Source organism: Solanum verrucosum, unplaced genomic scaffold, assembly GCF_900185275.1.
Source record: "Solanum verrucosum unplaced genomic scaffold, falcon-dt-bn FXZP01000094.1, whole genome shotgun sequence".
In the NCBI taxonomy this organism is placed as follows: domain Eukaryota; kingdom Viridiplantae; phylum Streptophyta; class Magnoliopsida; order Solanales; family Solanaceae; genus Solanum; species Solanum verrucosum.
In genome coordinates this window covers 390,795-414,754 of record NW_026019970.1, presented here as the reverse complement: position 1 = coordinate 414,754, position 23,960 = coordinate 390,795, and the positions used below count along the sequence as shown (strand labels likewise).

Sequence of the window (23,960 nt, the reverse complement as noted above, 5' to 3'; positions counted from 1 at the left end):
AATTAGACCTAGTGCCTATTGAACACCTCTATCACCTCAGATTTGAACCGTATAAGCATTTTTTGCTTACATGGCAAATCGTTTGTGAGTCATGCAAATGGGGAGCGTGAATCCTTTTTTCTCCCATTTTTTTGCCTGCATTTAACACCTCCAACGTTACAATTTTAACGTTAAAATCCCCAATTCTTCTTCCCCCAAATCCATTTTAGAACCCTAAAACCCAATTCTCTCTTCTTTCTCTAAATCTCCAACGTTTCTCTCTTCTAAATCAATTGTCGCAAAATTCAGTGAATATCGAGGAAGTCGATATATGTAAGTGTGGTGTCTATTGTCGACTGAAAACTTCGAGGACTCCATTGAATCCAGGTCGTCGATTTTTTGAATGCAAATCATCAAATGTTTGTAACTATTCGAACAAAAAACTACTGTTATTGTATTATTTGAAAAATCAACATGTTTGTATATTTATTACTGTTATGTGGTTTGTAGGAAAATGGTGGATGTAGCTATTTTAGATGGATTGATCCGTCGCCTGAAATTGCTAATGAATTATTTAGATTTGTGTCGTCCTTAATGAATAGATTCATAGATGGTGAAAATCCGATTGATCGACTAAAGAGAAAGTGAAAGAGCTTGAAGAAGAAAGGGATTCTTTGAAATTTCAATTGAATGAAAATGAAGAGAAGATGATGGTATTGAACAAGAAGCTCAAGGAAGTTAAACTCCAAAGGGATTGGGAAAATGTCAAATTTAATCGACTTGTGATTGTTTTCTTTGTCTGCTAACTATAAAATAGTTCGTTAATATTGTGTAGTTCATAGTACTTTAAGATTGTAGTACTTAATTGTTTAGTTTTGCAGTAGTTAGGAGGATATTCTAGATCAATTAGTGTTGTACTTAATTGGTCTGTTAAGTTCATATTTTGTATCAAATTGGAAGTTTGAATGTGAATTGATCAGTGTCTCTTTTGTAACTTGCCATGTGTTCTGAAATTAGTTCTGGGATCGACTAATCTTATTGAGAAAAACACAAATGCATTGAGAGGTAGTCTAGTTGTTGTTCAAAATCTGAGCTAATAACACAAATGCATGACTGAAAAATACATAACACAAAGTCATGGTTGAAAAATACATAATACAAATGCATTGAGAGGTAGTCTAGTTGTTGTTCAAAAATCATGGCCTTGCATGGTTCAAAAATACATAGTCTTGCTAACACAAAGGCATGGTTCAAAAATACATAGTCTTGCTAACACAAAGGCATGGTTCAAAAATACATTACACGAGTGTTCAAAAATAAACTAAAGAGTAGATTGTTGAAGACCCTTTTAACATAGGCCAAAATCATAACAACTTTCCAAATGAACTACTTCTTGGAGGTTCCACAAGACCTTTTTTTTTTCCTGTTTGCTTTCATTTGTTGCAACTGTGAAGTGCTGACTGCATCTTTTCCCTTCCATTTTAGGCCATGGGGTTTAAAGTCAATATCTATATTGGTGGGTGAAGCACTCTTCAATTTTGTTGGCCCATGTAGAATTTTCTCACTTGATGTACCAAGCTGTAATAGAAAAAAGAAAGTATAAGATAAGGTAAGATCATAATATGGCTATCAGAATATACACCAAAACAGAGTAAACATATTAAGTGAACATACATTAAATATTTGGGCTCCAGTTGTAGGATCAAAGTAAACACCAAAATCAGTTGCAAGCCTTCTGTTTCCTCCAGTAGCAGCAACAAATGAGGCAGAACTATATGGTCTCTTGTGACCTGATAAAGGTAGCAGTTGACTAGAAGAATTATCTCTTTCAGTAACAAATGTGGTCCCTCTTGCATTAGCTTTTTTTCTTCCCAATCCTCTCCCAGTCCCAACTTGAACCCTTTTTTGAGGAGGTCTTGGCACAGATGTTGTGTCAACACAAATAGAGCTTGGTTGACTTGATTGTGTAGTTGCATATGTGGTTCTGAAAGAAGAGTGTGATGGACCTCCCATTGTAGACTATATAACATAAATAAGGATATATGAATAACTTGTAGAACAATCAGTAAATGCAAATGAATTTTTAAATTTAATCTTACTCCTGTTTGAGTAGTTCTTGACACAACAGTGGTAACTAAACTTTGTTGACTTGATTGTGTTCTAACCTGTTGAACAGAAATAAGGAGATATGAATAACTTGTACAATAAAAATTAAATGCAAATGAATATGTAAATCAAATCTTACTCCTGTTTGAAAATAACTTTGTTGACTTAAATTTCTCTGACTATCAGGTTGAGAAGTGCTCCCCCTTTCATACTATGTCACCACAAAATATAATAATATGATTATAATATATATAAACTTTAAGCAATTTACAAATGTGAATATGAATTATTACTTACTTTTGCACACACAACTTTGTTATGATCAGTTTTCTTGCATATGGAACATGTCGTCTTTACTCCTTTTCTTGAAAGTTTCCCATATTTTTTTGGCTTATTCTTACTCTTTCTTCTCTTCTTGCCAGGTTTCCCTGGCATTTTTTAATTTTATTTTGGAGGCTCTATTGATGAATTTGTAGTTTCAGGCCACATTATCATGTTGGGAATAGGTTGGATGAAATGGTTGTAAGCCTTGAGAAATGTTTCTTTCTTATACTAGTGCTCTACATGTTGATCAGGATCTTGATTCAAGTAATAATAAGCACAAATAGCATGAGGGCAAGGAATACCTCTCAACATCCACAACCTACAGTCACAATGCTTCTTCTCCAAGTTAACAACAAATGAATATTCCCCCTCACTAATTTCAAAACCATTCACCCCATTCCATTGAACTTTACAGTTATTAGAATACTCTTTGTTTCTTTCTAGTATTGTCCTTGCCATAGGTGCAATGTCTGATATCCATGTTTTTCAGCAACTTTGATCATATTTATATGTATGTTCATCATTTAATGCCTAATATCCTCTCACATGGTAATAATTTATTTATGTCTAGCAGCTAAGATTCAGGAATTGAAAGTCTCACACATGTTATTTTCTACAACATCACACTTGAAATGAGTTAGGAAAAAAGCCCTAGACCAATTCTTGGGATCATAATGCAACAAGCCCTCTGTTATTTCCTTCTTACCTAGCTTAGACATTGCATGAACTTCTCTAAACTTGACTTCAAATGAGGACTTTGAGCATCTCCAAAATTGTTTCATTCTTTCTTCTCCTTTTCATCTCACATGCCAATTGCTACATATATGTCCAACACACATCCTTTTTCTCAGCATTTAGTAACAGCTCTAATAAGACAGGAATAAGTCCCTAACAAAAAATATGTACAGAATAAGAAATTGAAGTAGTAAAGATCAATTAAAACTAAAATATAAGAAATTGTGTAATCAATACCTTTCGTATAGCTGACATTAAAGTCAAACCTTCACCAGTTCCCAAGTTTAGATCAACAATTAAATACCTTATGAACCAGCTCCAATTATGTTTTTTTCCTGTATCCACAACTGCCGAGGCAATTAGATACATTTGATTGTTTCCATTCTTTCCAACAACAACTAATTGCTCATCCTTACAAACTCCCTTGAGAAAACAACCATCAAATCCAATTATATTCCTACACGCCTCCAACCATCCTTGCTTAAATGCATGAAAACATACATAAAAGTAAACAAAATGGTTCTTTCCTAATTCAGTTTTCTTATCAATTTTTACCCAACAAGAGCTTCCAGGATTGATTTGTTTGATCATATCTGCATAGTCACATAATCTGGCGAATTCCAATTTCCAATCACCTATATCTTCCTTCATAATCCTCTGTTTAGCCCTGTAACAGACGGTCTTCCCAACATAATGACCCAACTTTTTTCTAACCAAATCTTGAATTTCTCAAATCCTTATGTATGGTTGAGATACAAACTTTCTAGCAATTAACTTTGAATTACATAATTTGTTCCTGTTTAATGGAATACACTTGTGAACATGATGATAGTTCTTCACAATGAAATCACCTGAGTCCCTGTCAATGGAAGCATATAACAACCACTTACAATTATAATTTATGCACTTTACTCTGACTCGATGTTTTTTATTAGGTCTTAACTTTATCTGGCTCTTGTACTCTACAACATAATCTGCCACTGCTTTCCTGAACTGATTTGCACCCTCAAAGACCATTTTAAGCTCAAATATTGACACTTCACAATCTTCATCATATCTAACTTTTTTGCTTCTCCTTCTAGCAGGTATATCTACTCCCCTAACAACATCCACATCTAGTTGTTCATCACTATCATCACTTCAACGGTTAGAGCTATTAAGATAATCCTCATCTCCACCCAATTTTCCTGCATATTTGTCAATTTTATTTTTCCCAATATCCTTAAAGCCTCTATCAATACCACCAACCTCTCCATCTGGTATTTCTTTATATTCAGTAGCCTTTTTTCTCTGTTTTTTTGTTTCTTCTTTCTTGTCTAAAAGCTCTCAACTCCTCATCAATATCTGAACCATTTTCTGAAGGTATATCCCCTAGATCTGAATCACTACTCAAGAAATCAAATTCACTTTCTCCACCTAGGTTATCATCTACACCCTCTCTACGTAGGTTATCATCATCCACACCCTTTCCACCTAGGTTATCATCCACACCCTCTCTACGTAGGTTATCATCATCCATACCCTTTCCACCTAGGTTAACATGCTCACCCTCTCCACCTAGGCTAACATCCGCATCCTCTCCACCTAAGTTAACAGCCTTACCCTCTTCACCAAGGTTAACATCAACACTCTCACCACCAAAGTTAACAACCTCACCTTCTCCACCTAGGTTAACATCCTCATCCTCTCCACCTAAGTTAACAGCCTCACCCTTTTCACCAAGGTTAATATCAACACTCTCACCACCAAGGTTAACAACCTCACTTTCTCCACTTAGGTCAACAACCTTACCAACATCAATGCTATTATTAGTTAGATAGCATGTAGGTCCCTCAGTGTCAAGTAAGGGGTTCATCTAATACATGACAGACAAATACTTCAAAAGTGTCCTCATATTTTAAGTCTTTAATTAGGTGTATGAGATGTTGGTCAGTTGTAATTAGGATCCATTGTTTATTGATAAATCCTTTACATAAAAGCCTCCAACAATTTCATACCCCAATTCTTTAGTATAATACAATAGTTCCAAAATGGAAACGTAGTCCTTAATAATATACTTGAGTGCAGGAACACAACTTCCAACATAAGTAGGGACAAATATCTCGGATAAAATTTCACCATGGTAAATCTTTGTAAATATAATCTCCTTCATGGTCAATTGTTAGGTAGCCCTACAAAATATCAAACAAACCCTAGCTTAATATAACGAAATATACTCATATAACCCATACAATAACTAAAAATCAAAGCTTTAAAGCATATTTGTTGGGTAATAGTAATATAAAGGACAAAATATTCACAAAAATCACAAATCCTAGATTTTTACAAAACCCTAGCCTTTTGAATTCATTTCACAAAGCATGTTAAAAACATTAACAATCCTAACTTACACAAGGAAATCTTCGAGATCATAACACGAACAAGACGAATTCAACTTCAAACTGGAAGAAATCGCGAAGAGGGAGAGCTTCAATTTGGAAGAAATCGCAAAGAGAGAGAGAGATAGAAGTTCTGTCAAAGTTAACGATTTAGGGATTTTGCCCATTTAACCCATTAACAAATACACGTCGAATACACGTGGTAGTTGTTAAATGGTCATTTTATACACGTCGATACACGTTGAAAGCTTAATAACACGCGCCACACAATTTATGAAAAGTGACAAAAAAATGCTTACACTATTCAAATTTGGGGTGGTAGAGGTGTTCAATAGGTACTGGGTCTAGTTGAGGTGTCCAAATATGTAACACCCCGAAATCAAAAGATTTCTCTGTGGAATTCGTCACCAGGTATGTGAGATTTCACTAGTGGGTTCCTTTCACCCATTGGGTCCTTAGAATTCAGTCAGTTTCTTGATTCCCTTATTATGAATAGACCTAGGGTTTCTAGAATTTCAACAGATCATCATGAATTAGTTATTTAGATGTTCCAAATCATATCATCATGTTATTACATCATTTCTCGCATGAATTTCAGAACCCTAGCTATGTATTTCTTTAGTTTTTGAATTACACATGCTAGGTTAGATATCTCAGTTATTCAGTTATACATGCCTCAGTTATTAATGCATCATTATCAGATTAATTGTTGCATTCTCAGTTTGCATGTTCAGTTTTGAGCTATCCAGTACTTTACAGAACTCAGTCATAATGTGTTAACCACTTAATTCATTGGGAGTAGCATAATACCGAGTTGGACTAGGGTTCATCGTACCCATATAGTCCCAGAACTACGAGCCACGTAGGTGTAAGTCCCATCTGTGGGCGACATCAGTTTAGTGATCACGCCAGCATGCCTCTATACCTCTGGCAGGGTATATTGAGTCCTTTCGATGGGGCGTATACATCGGACTCCACATTTAGCTCATGTGGCTTTATGTCGGTTATTAGTAGCTCCTACAGTTCAGTCAGACTCTTTTGCATTGACCATATTTCAGTACAGTCAATATTCAGTCTCAACATGTTATAAATTTGGTCATTGCATTAGTTAGCTCAGTATTCAGTATTTTCAGTATCTATATCATGTTCAGATTATTTCATTGCTTTATTGCTTTGTTTAGTTATATGTTATTTCAGCTTTACTCTATCCTGCATGCTTAGTACCTTTCAAGTACTGACGCATACGTGCGCTACATCTTCTCGTGATGTAGGTTCAGGTTCTCAGCATCCAGATCACGCTTAGATCAGTTCCCGATCTCCAGTTCAGCAACATCAGTGGTGATTTCTCATTTTTCGAGGACTAATGACATGTTTATCTTTATCGCTTTTAGTCTTTAGTTTCAGTTTTGCTAGACCTAGTTGGGGCATGTCCCAACATTTCTAGTCAGTTTAGAGGCTTATTTCAGATATAGTTAGATTCAACTTAGTATTTTGAGTTAATAACTTCCTTGTATTAAACTCTCAGATTTGATATATTCAGTTATAGTATATGGGTATTCCCCATCTTTTCAGATTTATTTATGAATTAGTTTCCGCATCAGTTTATTAGCTTTAGTATGCTCATGATCATGCCATCAGGGTTAGCTTGGGATCACTTGTGATCCTAGGTCCCGTGTCCGCATCTCGGGGGTAGCTTGGGGTGTGACAAACTTGGTACCAGAGCCTTAGGTTTAAGTGTCCTAGGATGTTTGAAAAGCCGCACTAGGTAGAGTCTTTTTCATGGATGTGTAGTGCGCACCACATCTAATGAGAGGGAGGCTACAAAGTGTCTTTAGGAAAAATCTTCATTTTCTTGTTACTCTTATCGTGCGTAAGGTATGATCTAATTCCATTCTAACTCGACGTTCTACGTTTCAGATCATGCCTCCTCATAGAGCTAACGCCAGGAATGCAAATGCCAGGAACACAAACGCAGCTCCTCCAGTTCTAGATCAAGAAGTGTCGAATGCTGAATTCAGGAATGCCATTCAGATGTTGGCTCAGAGTGTCACTAACCAGAACAATCAGCGGTTTCAAGCTCCTATGAATGCAAATGGTGGATCAGCAGCAGCAAGGGTCCGTGACTTTGTTAGGATGAATCCTCCAAAGTTCTTAGGATCGCAGACTAGTGAAGATCCCCAGAATTTCTTGGATGAGATCAAGAAGATCTTTGAGGTGATGCAGGTCACTGGAATGATCGGGTTGAGTTAGCATCTTACCAACTTAAAGATGTAGCTCATATCTGGTATACTCAGTGGAAAGAGAACAAGGGTACAAATGCTGCTCCTATTACTTGGGAATGTTTCAGCGAAACCTTTCTGGACCGGTTTTTCCCCATAGAGTTGAGAGAAGCAAGGGCCCAGGAATTTATGAACTTGAGGCAGAGTAACATGACTGTCCAAGAGTATGGGCTCAAGTTTAACCAACTCTCCAGGTATGCTCCTCACATGGTTGCTGATTCCAGGGCTCAGATGAATAAGTTTCTGTATGGAATGTCAGACTTAGTGAAAGCAGAGTGTATGAATGCTATGTTGTTGGAGACATGAACATCTCTAGGCTCATGACTCATGCTCAGCAGGTTGAGGGTGATAAGGTTAGGGAACAGGCTAAGGAGACTAAGAAAGAAAGAACAGGTAACTATGAGTATTCCCAACAGAAATCGGGTGGTGGAAATCGCTCGCAGTTTCAGCAGAAGTCTTCGACTCCAGCCCCTTCATCAGCTAGTGTTCCATCCCCCAAGTTCCGTAATGATCAGAAAAGTAGGGCGTTAGGCTCTAAGTCTCAAGGTAGTGTTTCAGGCACCAAAACATACCCAACTTGCCGAAATGTAGTAAGAACCATCCGGGCGAGTGCCTTGTAGGTAAGGAAGGATGCTTTGGGTGTGGTCAGTCTGGTCATAGATTGAAGGATTGTCCTTCTAGACAGGGTCAATGAGGAAATAATGGTAGAGCTCAGTCTACAACTTCAGCAGCACCAACAGGTCGCCCGACTCAGCAAGGTAACTCTTCTGGTACAGGTGGCAGACAACGCCAAAACATGCTCTATGCTCTTCAGGCTCGCCAGGATCAGGAAGGTTCTCCTGATGTAGTCACTGGTACGTTACGAGTCTTTGATCTTGATGTTTATGCATTGTTAGATCTAGGAGCTACTTTGTCTTTTGTAACTCCTTATATAGCAGTCCAATTCAGTGTTAGCCCAGAAACTCTTTCAGAACCCTTCTCAGTCTCTACTCCAGTCAGTGACCCAGTTATAGCTAGACGGGTATACAGAAATTGCCCTGTCACAGTCTCTCAGAAAGTCACCTCAGCAGATCTTGTAGAGTTAGAAATGGTAGACTTCGATGTCATTCTAGGCATGGATTGGTTACATTCATGTTATGCCTCAGTTGATTGTAGAATTAGAATTTTTCGTTTTCAGTTTCCAGACGAACCAATCTTAGAATGGAAGGGTAGTAGCTTAGCGCCTATGGGTCGATTCATTTCTTACCTTAAGGCGAGAAAGATGATCTCTAAGGTTTATCTCTATCATCTAGTTCGGGTTAATGATTCTAGTTCTGAATCCCCAACTCTTGAGTCAGTTCCTGTAGTCAATGAGTTTCCTGAAGTGTTTCCAGAAGATCTTCCCGGAGTTCCTCTCGATAGGGAAATCGACTTTGGAATTGATCTCCTTCCAGATACCCAGCCTATCTCTATTCCTCCTTACAGAATGGCTCCAACTGAGCTTAAAGAATTGAAAGACCTTCTAGATAAGGGCTTCATCAGACCTAGTATTTCGCCATGGGGTGCACCAGTGTTGTTCGTAAAGAAGAAAAATGGTTCTCTCAGAATGTGCATTGACTATAGGCAGTTGAACAAAGTCACAATCAAGAATAAGTATCCCATCCCCAGGATTTATGACTTGTTCGACCAACTTCAGGGTGCTAGTCATTTCTCGAAGATAGACCTCAAATCAAGTTATCATCAGCTTAGAGTCAGATATAGTGACATTTCGAAGACAACCTTCAGAACTCAGTATGGTCATTACGAATTTGTAGTTATGTCATTTGGACTAACCAATGTTCCTGCAGCTTTCATGGATTTGATGAACAGAGTGTTCAAGCAGTACTTGGACTTGTTCGTTATCGTCTTATTGATGATATCCTCATTTACTCTAGGAATGAGGAAGAACATGCAAGTCATTTGAGAGTTATTCTGCAAACTCTCAAAGATCGCCAGTTATTTGCAAAATTTAACAAGTGCGAGTTTTGGCTACAATTAGTTGCCTTCCTAGGGCATATTGTGTCTAGTGAAGGAATTCGAGTAGATTCCCAGAAGATAAAAGCAGTGAAACAATGGCCCAGACCTACCTCTGCTACAAATATCAGAAGTTTCTTGGGTCTAGCGGGCTATTACAGACGGTTTGTGGAAGGATTTTCATCCATAGCCTCTCTATTGACTAAGTTAACTCAGCAAAAGGTTAAGTTCCAATGGTCAGATGATTGTGAGAAAAGCTTTGCAGAACTGAAAACTAGGTTGACTACAACTCCTGTCTTGACTCTACCAGAGGGTTCAGATGGTTATGTGATCTATTGTGATGCATCCAGGGTCGGCCTAGGTTGTGTGTTGATGTAGCGAGGTAAGGTTATAGCTTATGCTTCCAGACAACTTAAGGTACATGAGAAGAATTATCCAACTCATGACCTCGAGCTTGCAGCCGTGGTGTTTGCACTCAAGATTTGGAGACACTACTTGTATGGTGTTCATGTAGATGTGTTCACAGACCATAAGAGCCTTCAATATGTATTCACCCAGAAAGAGTTAAATCTTCACTAGAGAAGGTGGCTTGAGTTCCTCAAAGATTATGATATGAGTGTGCATTACCATCCGGGTAAGGCGAATGTAGTAACAAATGCTCTTAGCAGATTATCCATGGGTAGTGTAGCACATGTTGAGGAAGAAAGGAGAGAGTTAACAAAGGATGTTCACAGACTTGCTCACCTAGGAGTTCGTCTTATGAGCATATCAGATGGTGGTGTAACGGTTCAGAATGGGGCAGAATATTCTTTGGTAGTAGAGGTTAAGGATAAGCAAGATAGTGATCCAATCTTTCTTGAACTTAAGGGTGCAGTCCACAATCAGAGAGTGGAGGTTTTCTCCCAAGGGGGAGATGGTGCACTTCGCTATCAAGGTAGATTGTGTGTTCCTGATGTGGGTGAATTGAGACAACATATTCTTGCAGAGGCCCATAACTCCAGATATTCTATTCATCCAGGTGCCACTAAGATGTACCGCAATCTGCGGGAAGTCTATTGGTGGAATGGTATGAAAAGAGATATAGCCGACTTTGTGGCTAAGTGCCCCAATTGCCAGCAAGTCAAGGTAGAACATCAGAAACCATGAGGTATGACTCAAGAGATTGACATTCCTACTTGGAAGTGGGAAGTGATCAACATGGACTTCATCACATGTTTACCTCGTACTCGCAGACAACATGACTCAATTTAGGTGATTGTTGATAGGGTTACTAAGTCTTCTCACTTTTTGGCGGTCAAGACTACAAATTCAGTGGAGGATTACACCAAGCTTTACATTAATGAGATTGTGAGGTTGCATGGGGTTCCTTTGTCTATCATTTCAGATAGAGGTCCTCAATTTACCTCTCATTTCTGGAAGTCATTTCAAAAAGGTCTTGGTACTCAGGTTAACCTTAGCACAACATTTCATCCATAGACGGATGGTCAGGCAGAGCGTACCATTCAGACCTTAGAGGACATGTTGGGAGCTTGTGTGATCGACTTCAAGGGTAGTTGGGATGATCACCTTCTTCTGATTGAGTTCGCCTACAACAATAGTTACCATTCCAGCATTCAGATGGCCCCTTATAAGGCATTGTATGGGCGTAGATGTAGATCTCCAGTTGGTTGGTTTGAAGTAGGTGAAGTAGCCTTGATAGGACCAGATTTGGTCATTGATGCTATGGAGAAAGTGCAACTCATTAGAGATAGACTTAAGACTTCTCAGAGTCGCCAAAAGTCTTATGCAGATGTGAGAAGAAGGGAACTAGAGTTCCAAGTTGATGATTGGGTTTTCCTGAAAGTGTCACCCATGAAGGGGGTGATGAGATTTGGCAAGAAAGGGAAGCTCAGTCCCAGATATGTAGGTTCTTACCGGATCTTGAAAATGATTGGTAAAGTGGCTTATGAGTTAGAGTTGCCAGCAGACTTAGCAGCAGTACATCCAGTCTTTCACATTTCTCTTTTGAAGAAGTGTGTGGGTGATCCAGCATCCATAGTACCATTAGAGAGTGTGGCCGTGAAAGATAGTCTTTCATATGAGGATGTACCAGTTGAGATTCTCGATCGTCAAGTTAGAAGGTTGAGAAACAAAGAAGTCGCTTCAGTCAAGGTTTTATGGAGGAGTCAGTCTATAGAGGGAGCTACTTGGGAAGCAGAAACAGCCATGAAGTCTAAGTATCCTCACCTTTTTCCTTCCAATTCCATTCCAGCTTGAGGTAATAGTTCCTCTTCAGTTTTTCAGTCATTCATGCGAAAATTCAGTCTTAAAATCATGTTCCTTCAGTTTGTACTTGCATTTTCAACATATTTGCATGTTCTTGGAACTCAGTTCAGTTAGAAATTCAGTTCTCAGTGTTTAGTGGTAGGGATTGCAGCCCTCTCCCTCTATTTCAGCTAGATTAGTCCTCATTCGAGGACGAATGGTCCCAAGGGGGAGATAATGTAACACCCCGTATTCGAAAATAGAGATTTCAAATTTCTGGTGTTACAGGTGGTACTCACGGACACCATCCACGGACCGTAGATGGACTCACGGTCCGTAGTTCGTGACAGAAAACTTCCCCAGAACTTAGTCAGAAAATTTAGCTAAGTGTTGACCCACGGCCGGACTTACGGTCCATAGGTCAGGTCACGGACCGTAGTTCGTGTCCGTGGATCGATGCCCCAAAAGCCCAGCTTCAGTCCCGATTGACGGTTGACCAGCACGGACCGTCAATCGATCCACGGTCCGTAGGTCTAACCGTAGGTGAGGATTAACAGCCAGTTAGCTGAAAATTGCTGATGGATCAACTTCAGATGGTCATAAATTTTAGCACAAAAAGAATTGTGTGTCCCATGACCTATGATATGATAGATAATTGAATTATATTTCCAACACCACTGAGTTTGCTAAATTTCGACCTTCGAGTAAAAATTTATGCTCATTTTAGTGAAGCTCTGTCGGGCAGACTCGACCTACGGATCCAATCGACGGACCGTCGATTGAATGACGGCCCGTTAGTCTCGTCCGTCAGTCACTCCGACAGCAGCTAAGTCAGGGGTGTTTTAGTCTTTTTCTATTTCGTTTAACCCCTAAGATATGTTGTTTAGACCCTAAATCACGAGGTTTTAGTCAGTTTAAGCCTAGAAACATAACTAGAACTTACCTTAGTCAAAATCATTAATCAAAACTTAGAAAATTAGAATCAAGATAGGAGAAAAAGGTCAAGAACCCTAGTTCAAGAACGCAACAAGGTTCCATCAGTTCCAGCCCTGAAATCAAAAGATTTCTCCGTGGAATTCGTCACCATGTATGTGAAATTTCACTAGTGGGTTCCTTTCACCCATTGGGTCCCTATAATTCAGTCAGTTTCTTGATTCCCTTATCATGAATAGACCTAGGGTTTCTAGAATTTCAACAGATCATCATGAATTAGTTATTTAGATGTTCCAAATCATATCATCATGTTATTACATCGTTTCTCGCATGAATTTCAGAACCCTAGCTATGTATTTCTTTAGTTCTTGAATTACACATGCTAGGTCAGATATCTCAGTTATTCAGTTATGCATGCCTCAATTATTAATGCATCATTATCAGATTAATTGTTGTATTCTCAGTTTGCATGTTCAGTTTTGAGTTATCCAATACTTTACAGAACTCAGTCATAATGTGTTAACCACTTAATTCATTGGGAGTAGCATAATACCGAGTTGGACTAGGGTTCAGCGTACCCACATAGTACCAGAACTACGAGTCACGTAGGTGTAAGTCCCCTCTGTGGGCGACATCAGTTTAGTGATCACGCCAGCATGCCTCTATACCTCTGGCAGGGTATATTGAGTCCTTTCGATGGGGCGTATACATCGGACTCCACATTTAGCTCATGTGGTTTTATGTCGGTTATTAGTAGCTCCCACAGTTCAGTCATACTCTTTTGCATTGACCATATTTCAGTACAGTCAGTATTCAGTCTCAGCATGTTATAAATTTGGTCATTGCATTAGTTAGCTCAGTATTCAGTATTTTCAGTATCTATATCATGTTCAGATTATTTCATTGCTTTATTGCTTTGTTCAGTTATATGTTATTTCAGCTTTACTCTATCCTGCATGCTCAGTACCTTTCAAGTACTGACGCATACGTGCGCTACATTTTCTCGTGATGTAGGTTCAGGTTCTCAGCATCCAGATCACGCTTAGATCAGTTCCCGATCTCCAATTCAGCAACATCAGTGGTGAGTCCTCATTTTTCGAGGACTAGTGACATGTTTATCTTTATCGCTTTTAGTCTTTAGTTTCGGTTTTGCTAGACCTAGTTGGGGCATGTCCCAACATTTCTAGTCAGTTTAGAGGCTTATTTCAGACATAGTTAGATTCAGCTTAATATTTTGAGTTAATAACTTCCTTGTATTAAACTCTCAGATTTGATATATTCAGTTATAGTTTATGGGTATTCCCCATCTTTTCAGATTTATTTATGAATTAGTTTCCGCATCAGTTTATTATCTTTAGTATGCTCATGATCATGCCAGCAGGATTAGCTTGGGATCACTTGTGGTCCTAGGTCCCGTGTCCGCGTCTCGGGGGTAGCTCGGGGCGTGACAAAATGAATAATGCGGACAATTTTAAGGGGCCGCAGATGATTTGACCTTAATAAAATTATATTTTCCTTATTACTACTCTATAACATATCAAATAAAAAGATTATCTATTCGACATTCAACACAATTTTTTAGATGAATTTTGAAAAAAAGTTTGTGGTGGCGCAACGTTGGTCCGACCTACGTGGCGCCACCACAAACAAGGATTCCCTTTTAATTTATTTATTTCTAAAACTAGCCTTCCCCTTTAATGAAAAGTTGTGACTTTTAGGAAAAAATGTGACTTTTATGAAAAATTGTGACTTTTAGGAAAAGTTGTGACTTTTATGATAAGCTGTGACTTTTATGAAAGGTTGTAACGTTTATAAAAGGTTGTAACGTTTATAAAAGGTTGTGACCTTTTCAAAGGGTTGTAACTTTTCCAAAGAGTTGTGACCTTTCCGATAATGCACAATAAGCATTTGTTCACACTACCCTTTGTTGTCTATAAATAGAGGGATTTCCTCCCATTTTAAAACTACGAAAATTCTGAACTTCTTCTTCTTCTTCTTCTGGACAATTAAATATTCGTGTACTTTACTCCTGTTGAGTGGCTTACTGACACCATTATTTTTGTATCAATACGTAGGTGAATAAAATTGTTCCATCCTGAGAGGATTTAATTCTTTAAACCTCATGTATTAGAGGGGAATAATTTTCTTAAGGGGACATTGTGCATTCAGTGGACTCGATTTTTTCCTTTCTATTTCATTCTATTTTTACGTATCCTGGTATTATTTTTTTACAATAATTAATTTATGCTTATGATATTAATTGTTGCTTTTGAGTACATATTTTAATTTATGTTTATGTTTCTGCAAAGTTATTGTCTCCAGTTATATTGAACATATACACATATAGTAGGTATATTCATTGTGCAGAAAATAATTATTGCACTCAGTTTCAAGAATTCATGTTTTGATATTCAATATAAAATTCTATAACTTAAAACTACTATATATAAGCTTACATATTATCTATTTTTACATAGATATGAAGTATCTCACTTATCAATTGAAGAAATTCATTATGCAAGTTTAAAAGTTATAATTGCTTTCATGTTCAAGCGTAATTTCTATTTTGAATCTGTTAATTTTTTTTTTAATTTTCTACTGAGACATATATTACAATTGTATAATCTATGCAACTTAAATGTGTTCCTTTTCTTAGGAAAGCTTTTGTATATATGTCTTATTTTCTCTTTTCCTTTTAATGTTGATTAAAGAACCAATGATTTATTATTTCCTGAATAATTCATTCATTAGAGGTTATTGAGTTATGTGATAATGACAAATAATCAAATTCATTTTGGAGTGTTGCTAATATTTTTTTAAGAACCTATTTTTTCCCATTATTTTTAATATATGAATATTAGTAAAGGATTATTTGCAAGTTCAATGCAATTATTATTTATTACTGTGCGAGTGAGGGCAAATTACCTAGTATATATATAAAAGAGAACCCCATGTCCGCCTACGTGGTACCACCACTAATCAGTATTCCCTTTTAATTAATTTATTTATTTTCAAAACTAGCCTTCCCCTTTCATGGAAAGTTGTGACTTTTATGAAAAATTGTGACTTTTATGAAGAGTTGCGATTTTTATGAAAAATTATGACTTTTATGAAAGGTTGTGACCTTTTCCAAGGGTTGTAACTTTTCCAAAGAGTTGTGATTTTTCCGATAAGGCCCAATAAGTATTTCTTATTCGTTTTCTTCTTTGCACAGTTAAATATTCGTGTACTTTGTTCATGTTGAGTGGCTCACTAACACCATTATTTTTGTATCAATACACTGGTGAATAGAATCGTTCCATCCTGAGAGGATCTATTCCATTAAAACTCGGGTACTAGAGGGGAATAATTTCCTTAAGGGGACACTTTGCATTCAATGGGCTCGGTTTTTTTCTTTTTGGTTTCATTATATTGTTACAGGTCCTGGTATGTTTTTTTTACAGTCATTAATTTATGCTTATGATTAATTGTTGTTTTTAGTACATGTTTTAAACTTTATTGTTTATGTTTCTCCAAAGTTAATATTCGTGTACTTTGCTCCTGTTGAGTGCCTCACTGACACCATTGTTTTTGTATCAATACACTGGTGAACAAAATTGTTCCATTTTGAGAGGATCTACTCCATTAAAACTTGGGTATTAGAGGGGAATAATTTTCTTAAGGGGACACTTTTAGTGGGCTCGATTTTTTTCTTTTCGATTTCATCTATTGTTACAGATCCTGGTATGTTTTTTTACAGTCATTATTTATGGTTATGCTATTAATTGTTGTTTTTGAGTACTTGTATTAAACTTTGTTGTTTATGTTTCTACAAAGTTATTGTTATAAGTATTTGTTAGTACATATTAAATAACACACGTTAATTGAGTATTTACATAAGTTTTTCCTACTGAAATTGTTGAAGATACAATAAAAAAATTCCTTAAAGATCTATAATATCATTTCGTGAAGACAAAATTCAAATTTGGTATGCCATTGTAAGAAATAAAGACCTTAAAAACTTTATCGCACCTTGATGTTTGAAGTGAACCAAGAGAAAAAGACAAGAATTAATAAACTTTTGACATGGGTTCAAGAATGTGTCGAATGACCTATAGAGGAATATGACTAGACTGGAGCCTCTTTTATTCCCAAAGATACATATAACAACAAAATAAATTAATTGTTCATATTCAATATGAAGTATGGACATATTCTCAAGTTTACTGTAAGTTGTAAATACTTTTTTTAAAGTAATAAATGTGTTTCTCGACACTGTGATTGAAATAAAAGTGTTGTTTCAAATTGAACTCCATCACTCTGGTATGTTGATTTTAAAATAACACCCAAACAAACTAAATAGTTTTGTGTAATATTTTTCCCTTTCAAGTATATAATAAGTTGAATTGTTGTCTAATATGATACATTCTCCCTTTAATTTTTCATTTTAATAATTACTTATGATAAATTTAAATGAGGAACTTTAAAATGATAAATGTAAAGCAAAAAGTAGGGCTGAACTTTCTACACGTTAGAATTAGAATATTTGTTCACTTTTTTTCAGCCTTTTAAAATTTATTTATCCCTTCACTAATAATTATTTATTTATTAGAAAATTTAATATCTCAGGTTGATGTTCATTGTTTCCCCAAAAATATCAAATTGTAACACTTCCTGGAAGCAAAAGAATAAATTATAAAATCAAATTAAAGATGAGTGATTGAAACATAAATGATAAGATGTTATAATTATCATTTTTCTTTACATTATTAATATTCGTTACTACGTAATATTGTATGTAAGATAATATAGTGTTTAAGTTTTAATGATTGATAGATTTAAGTATTATTTTAAAAATTTTATGATATTAAATTTCTGCGCGAGACGAGAGTAATTTGACTAGTAAGTTAATAAAATGGTAAGTCATTAATCTGCTCAAACTTGAATGAGCTGGCTGTTAACTAGTGTAAATAGTTAAGCAAGCTATATGGTTGAGTTAGTTAATCAATTAGTAAAAAGTTAGTTAGAAAGATGCCCTGTTGGCATGAGTTAGTTACTACATTTATTTGTAGTATAAATATACCCTATGTACAAATACATTGTTTCAAGTCACATTATACAATCAATACAACTCTCTCTTCTTCCTCTCTTCTAGCTATGGTGTTTAAGCTTGAGCTATGAAACGTTCATGGTATCAGAGCCCACGATCATAGAGATTACCTAGGTACTTTGATAGCACCTTCCCAAAAACAGGGGAATCAGAAGAAAACTTTAGGATCTCATGACTGGAGATACAATGGAAGGAGCTGAGATTCAAGCCACCAAAACTGAAAGTGGTTCTGGCACAACCAGCACAACCACATTTCCTGTCATTGATCACAATCATCATCTGTTTCTTCAACATACAGAAACTCCAGGTAGTTCTCTAATCTCTCTGCAATTAACAGGATCAGAGAACTATGCCTTGTGGAGTAGGTCATTTCGAATTGGTCTAGTAGGTCGAAGTAAACTAGGATTTATAGATGGAAGATTCCCGAAGTCTATGTTTGAGCCTAAGCTACATGATCAGTGGGAAAAGTGTAATGCAATAGTTTTAAGCTGGATTATGAATGCAGTAAGACCTGGTCTTCTTAGTTCTGTAGTGTATGCGTCTGATGCTAGAAATATGTGGCTAGATCTAAGAAAAAGGTTTGACACTGTGAATGGATCCAGAATATTTCAGTTACATAGAGAGATTCACTCTCTCACTCAGGGTACAATGTCAATTGCTGACTATCATTCACAACTAAGAGACCTCTGGGATAAGTATGATGATATCATGCCATGTCCAGAGTCCAAAAAATTTGGTGAACACTGTGACTATCAAAGGCTTCTGCAGTTTTAATGGGACTAAATGAGTCATATTCCCCTCCTAGAATTCAAATCTTAATGATGAGTCTAATTCCTTCACTAAACAAAGCCTATGCAATGCTGATTGATCAAGAGAGTCAGAGAAGTCTGGCAAGCAATAGTTCGAGTGGGTCAGGAGTTATAGAAGGCACAACAATGTACACTCAGAGAAATCACACTTACAACAATGGAGCAGGATCATCAAAAGTACACTCCACCAGTTCATTCTCAGGAGCTGGTGATCATGGTGAAGGATACATCAACAATACTAGTTCTTCATGAGGAAGCTACAAGACTAGAAATAATTTTCTACAATGTGAACACTGTGGGTGAAAGGGGCATTCTAGGGAGCAGTGCTACAAAATAGTTGGATATCCTGCAGATTTCAAGTCCAAGAGGAACCTCTGAACATTGGAATGTATGCTAATCAGGTGGATATTCCTCCTAATCTTGGACAAGAGACCATAGGATGCAACAACAAAGGAAAAAAAATACTTCAGGAGCAGGTTCACACACTTGAGCTTTTTTCACTTCTATTCAATATCAACAGATTCTCCAACTGCTTTCCAGACCTGGTGATGAGAATACAACAGTTCAGCCTTCTGCAAACATTGCCACTACTAATGATGCAGGTTTGGCTCCTATTACTTTATCATGTAATTATACCAATGAACAGCGGATAATTGATACTGGAGCCTCTCATCATATCACATCTGACCTTGGCCTCCTAGATAAAGCTAGGGAAGTTCATGCTTAAAGAGACAGTAAGGTACATTTACCTAATGGTAAAGTTGCAACAATTTCTCACATTGGGAGCACTTGTGTGTTAGCTAATCAGTCTATATCCAATGTGTTATTTTTCCCTGACTTCAAGTTTAACTTGTTGTAAGTATCAAAGATCACAAGAGAGTTACAATGTATGGTTTGTTTTTTCCCTAACTTTTGTCTTTTCCAGGACCTCTCCACTGGTCTGGTGAAGGATATTAGTAAGGAGGAACATGGCTTATACATACTACAAGAAGGCCTAAGTCAAGCTCCAGATAAGCTAGTCAATAGTAGTAAACATATTCAGTTACCTAAGTCTGTCAATTCTGTTACTCAGTCTGAGTCCAGTAGTATATGGCACAAAAGACTTGGTCATGCACCTATTGATGTAATAAAGACGCATGAATATCTCAAGACTTTAAAGAGTACTGATCAAATTCCTTGTACTGTTTGTCCTCTAGCTAGACATACTAAACTTCCTTTTCCTTCAAGCACTCATATGACAAAACATGTATTTGAATTGTTGCATTGTGATCTTTGGGGACCTTACAGAGTTCCTACATATAATGGCAAGAGGTTTTTTGTGACAATTGTGGATGATTTTAGCAGATATACTTGGGTGTTTTTAATTGCATCTAAAGCTGACACTGTAGTAGTACTCAAATACTTTCTAAGGCAGGTTCATAATGTATTCTCCACCACTGTGAAAACTTTAAGGACTGATAATGGCTGTGAATTCTTCAGTGGTGAGGTTCAGACATTACTAAGTGACCTTGGCATTGCCCATCAGAGTACTTGTGTTTATACATCTCAGCAAACTGGTGTAGCTGAAAGGAAGAATAATAATCCTTGCCATGGCCAAATCACTTAGGTTTCAAGCTTCAATACCACTCAAGTTCTGGGGTCACTGTGTCTCCATTGCTATGTATATCCTAAATAAGCTTCCTTCTAGAGTCCCCTCCTACAAGTCTCCATATGAAAAACTTTATCACCATTCCCATCCTTATCCCACTTGAAGATTTTTGGGTGCATGTGCTATGCTGCTACCCCTAAACCAGTTGATAAATTCTCCTCAAGGGTTATTCCTGCAGTGTTCATGGGATATTCATCCACACAAAAAGGGTATATCTTATATGACATTCATGCTCATGGTTTCTTTGTAAACAGGCATGTGGTGTTTCATGGAGAATTATTTCCCTTTAAGCACATGCAGGCCTCCTCAGAACCTATATTTCCAGTCCTTGATATTGTACCACCTGTTGATGTGTGTTCATCTGAGTCAGTAGTCCCTTCTTCCGAGTCTCTCCTAGACACTCCTGAAGTATCCTCTCAACATATTCTAATACCACCTCCTACAACAGCTCCTATCCCAGTTATTCAGTCTCTGATTCCTACTGTGTCTTTAAGAAGATCAGGCAGACCAAGTAGACCACCTATATGGTTGCAGGACTTTGTAACTAAGCCCAAAACCAATACTTGTCTATATCCACTAACAACTCATCTCACTTACTCTCATTTATCTCCATCTTATAGACATGCTTTGCATGCTTATTCTTCTATTTCTGAGCCTGCATCTTTTCAAGAGGCTGCTGCAAATCCTGCTTGGGTAAAAGCTATGGATTTGGAGATTGCAGCTCTAGCAGCTAATAATACTTGGAGCATAGTTGACCTCCCTCCTGGTAAAATACCTATTGGGTGCAGGTGGATCTATAAGATAAAATTCTTAGCTTCAGGAGAAGTAGAAAGATTCAAAGCAAAACTTGTTGCTAAAGGGTTCAATCACAGGGAGGGTCTTGATTATGGTGAGACCTTCAGTCCAGTAGCTAAGATGGTCACTGTGAGGTCTGTGGTTGCTTTGGCTGCTTCTAAAGATTGGTACATTTATCAGATGGATGTACACAATGCTTTTCTAAATGGTGATCTAAATGAAGAGGTCTATATGGAGATTCCTAGTGGTTTTGCCCACAAAGGGGAGAGTAGAAAGGTATGTAAACTACACAAGTCATTGTATGGTCTAAAACAAACACCTAGACAATGGAACTTAAAGCTTACTGAGGCATTGGTGCAGATGGGGTTCACACAAAGTCATTTTGACTACTTACTCTTTACTAAACAGGCTGATGGTGACATTGTTATAGTACTCGTATATGTGGATGATCTTCTAATCACTGGTAGCAGTCCTCAGCAGTTATGCAGCACTATGAAGGAAATCCAAAGTACATTCAAGATGAAGGATCTCGAAGAACTCAAATTCTTTCGGGTATTGAGTTCTCTCGATCTAGCAGAGGTATTCTGATGACACAAATGAAGTATGCTTTGGAGCTCATTTCTGAATCTGGTCTAGGAGGAGCCAAACCTGCCTATACACTACTAGAAATGAATTAGAAACTCACCTCTGTTAAGTATGATGAGCATGCGGATAACACAGGGGCTAAAGGTGATGATCTACTTAAAAATCCTGCAGAGTATCAAAGACTAGTAGGAAGACTACTCTACCTCACTATGACAAGACCAGATCTTGCCTTTCACTGTACAAGTGTTAAGCCAGTTCATGCACCAACCTAAACAATCCCATATGGAGGCTGCTCTAAGAGTGGTGAGATACATCAAATAGGCTCCTGGTTCAGGACTATTAATTCCAGCCAAACAGACTACACAACTAATTGCTTACTGTGATTCTGATTGGGGAGCATGTATGGAGACCAAGAGGTCAGTCACATGATATTTGGTAAAATTTGGAGATGCTTTAGTGTCTTGGAAATCCAAGAAGCAAGAAATAATGTCAAGAAGTTCAGCTGAGGTAGAGTTCAGAAGTATGGCCACTTGTGCAGCAGAAATCACTTGGTTGTTGGGCCTATACAAGGAGTTAGGAGTGTGTATGAATCTACATGTGCGTATGATGTGTGACAGTAAAACAACTATTCAAATAGTTGCCAATCCAATATTCCATGAAAGAACTAAACACATAGATATTGATTGTCACTTTGTGAGGGAAACAATTTGTCAAGGAATGCTTAAAATAGAACACATCAACACCAAACATCAACTAGCTGATTTGCTGACTAAAGGGATGGGAAAGGAACAACACAACTTGTTAATGAGTAGACTTGGAATGGCAAATGTATTTCAACCATAAGCTTGAGGAGGAGTGTTAACTAATGTAAATAGTTAAGCAAGCTATATGGTTGAGTTAGTTAACCAATTAGTAAAAAGTTAGTTAGAAAGATGCCCTGTTGGCATGAGTTAGTTACTGCATTTATTTGTAGTATAAATATACCCTATGTACAGATACATTGTATCAAGTCACATTATATAATCAATACAACTCTCTCTTATTCCTCTCTTCTAGCTATGGTGTTTAAGCTTGAGCTATGAAGCTTTCACTGGCGGAGTCATATTTTTATGGGGTTCGATTGTGTACCCCTTATTCCCAGGACCAACTAGAAGACCAATAATTATGAGAAAAGTACACAAATTTTCCCCTCTAGGTAAATTAATTTCAACTTTGATCAGATGGAGGTATCAAATCCCGTTGCTGAGATGTTTGGCATATTCGTAGCTTGACGAATGCCCGACTACCTATTACATTAGAAGAGCAAATGAACATTTTGCCTAGAATTTCAAGTTGCTTCCCCTCTCCTGTGAGGTCGATCATACCCATTTCGAAGCCCCTCGTATTTGAGTACAACAGCAATCCAGACATAGATAGAATTAGAGGCCTAAACTCTTGAGTAGATTACCCATGGCAAGGAGCTTACTCCAAGATCTGACTCCTCGTATGTAGGAGTTCAGGAATGTCAAAAGCAAAAACATCGATAGATCTCATTCCTACTTCGACCAAGAGATAGAGCAATAATCATAGCACAAAATCAGTCAATGTCAAGTATCCATGCCTTATTTTTCACGCATGACATTAGCATGACCACAATCATCAATTAATTCTCTATGATATTTGTTGATATCATATAAGACTGAGCTCATTTTCGAAGAAATAATTAAGAAAAAAAAAACTACAATCACTAGTTTATTTATCAAACTCTAAATTAATTAAAATTATAGTTTATAGTTTTTTTTCTCTTTTGCAAAATAAAATAAAACTTATATCTAAAATATTGATTTCTATTTGTTTTGTAATTTTCTACCAAAACTAACTTACTAAAATGAAATAAAATTAAAATATCAAAATGACAAAATTAATCAAATCTTATATTCTGTGTGTTGTATTTTTTAAAATAGTTTTGTCTTTTGAAGGAATATATATCACATGAAGCTTTATCTTGATACTCACCAATGCTAAATTTGATGATTACTTGCCTGGTCAAGAAAACATATTAATTGTTCGCTGTAATCATTCGAT

General features: G+C 37.0%; 1 protein-coding gene across 2 annotated transcripts in view; it reads left to right on the top strand.

The window, feature by feature from the left end:
- LOC125817095 (PHD finger protein ALFIN-LIKE 1-like) overlaps positions 1-23,960 on the top strand; it is a 115,044-nt gene that overhangs the window by 67,135 nt on the left and 23,949 nt on the right. The window lies entirely within an intron of this gene.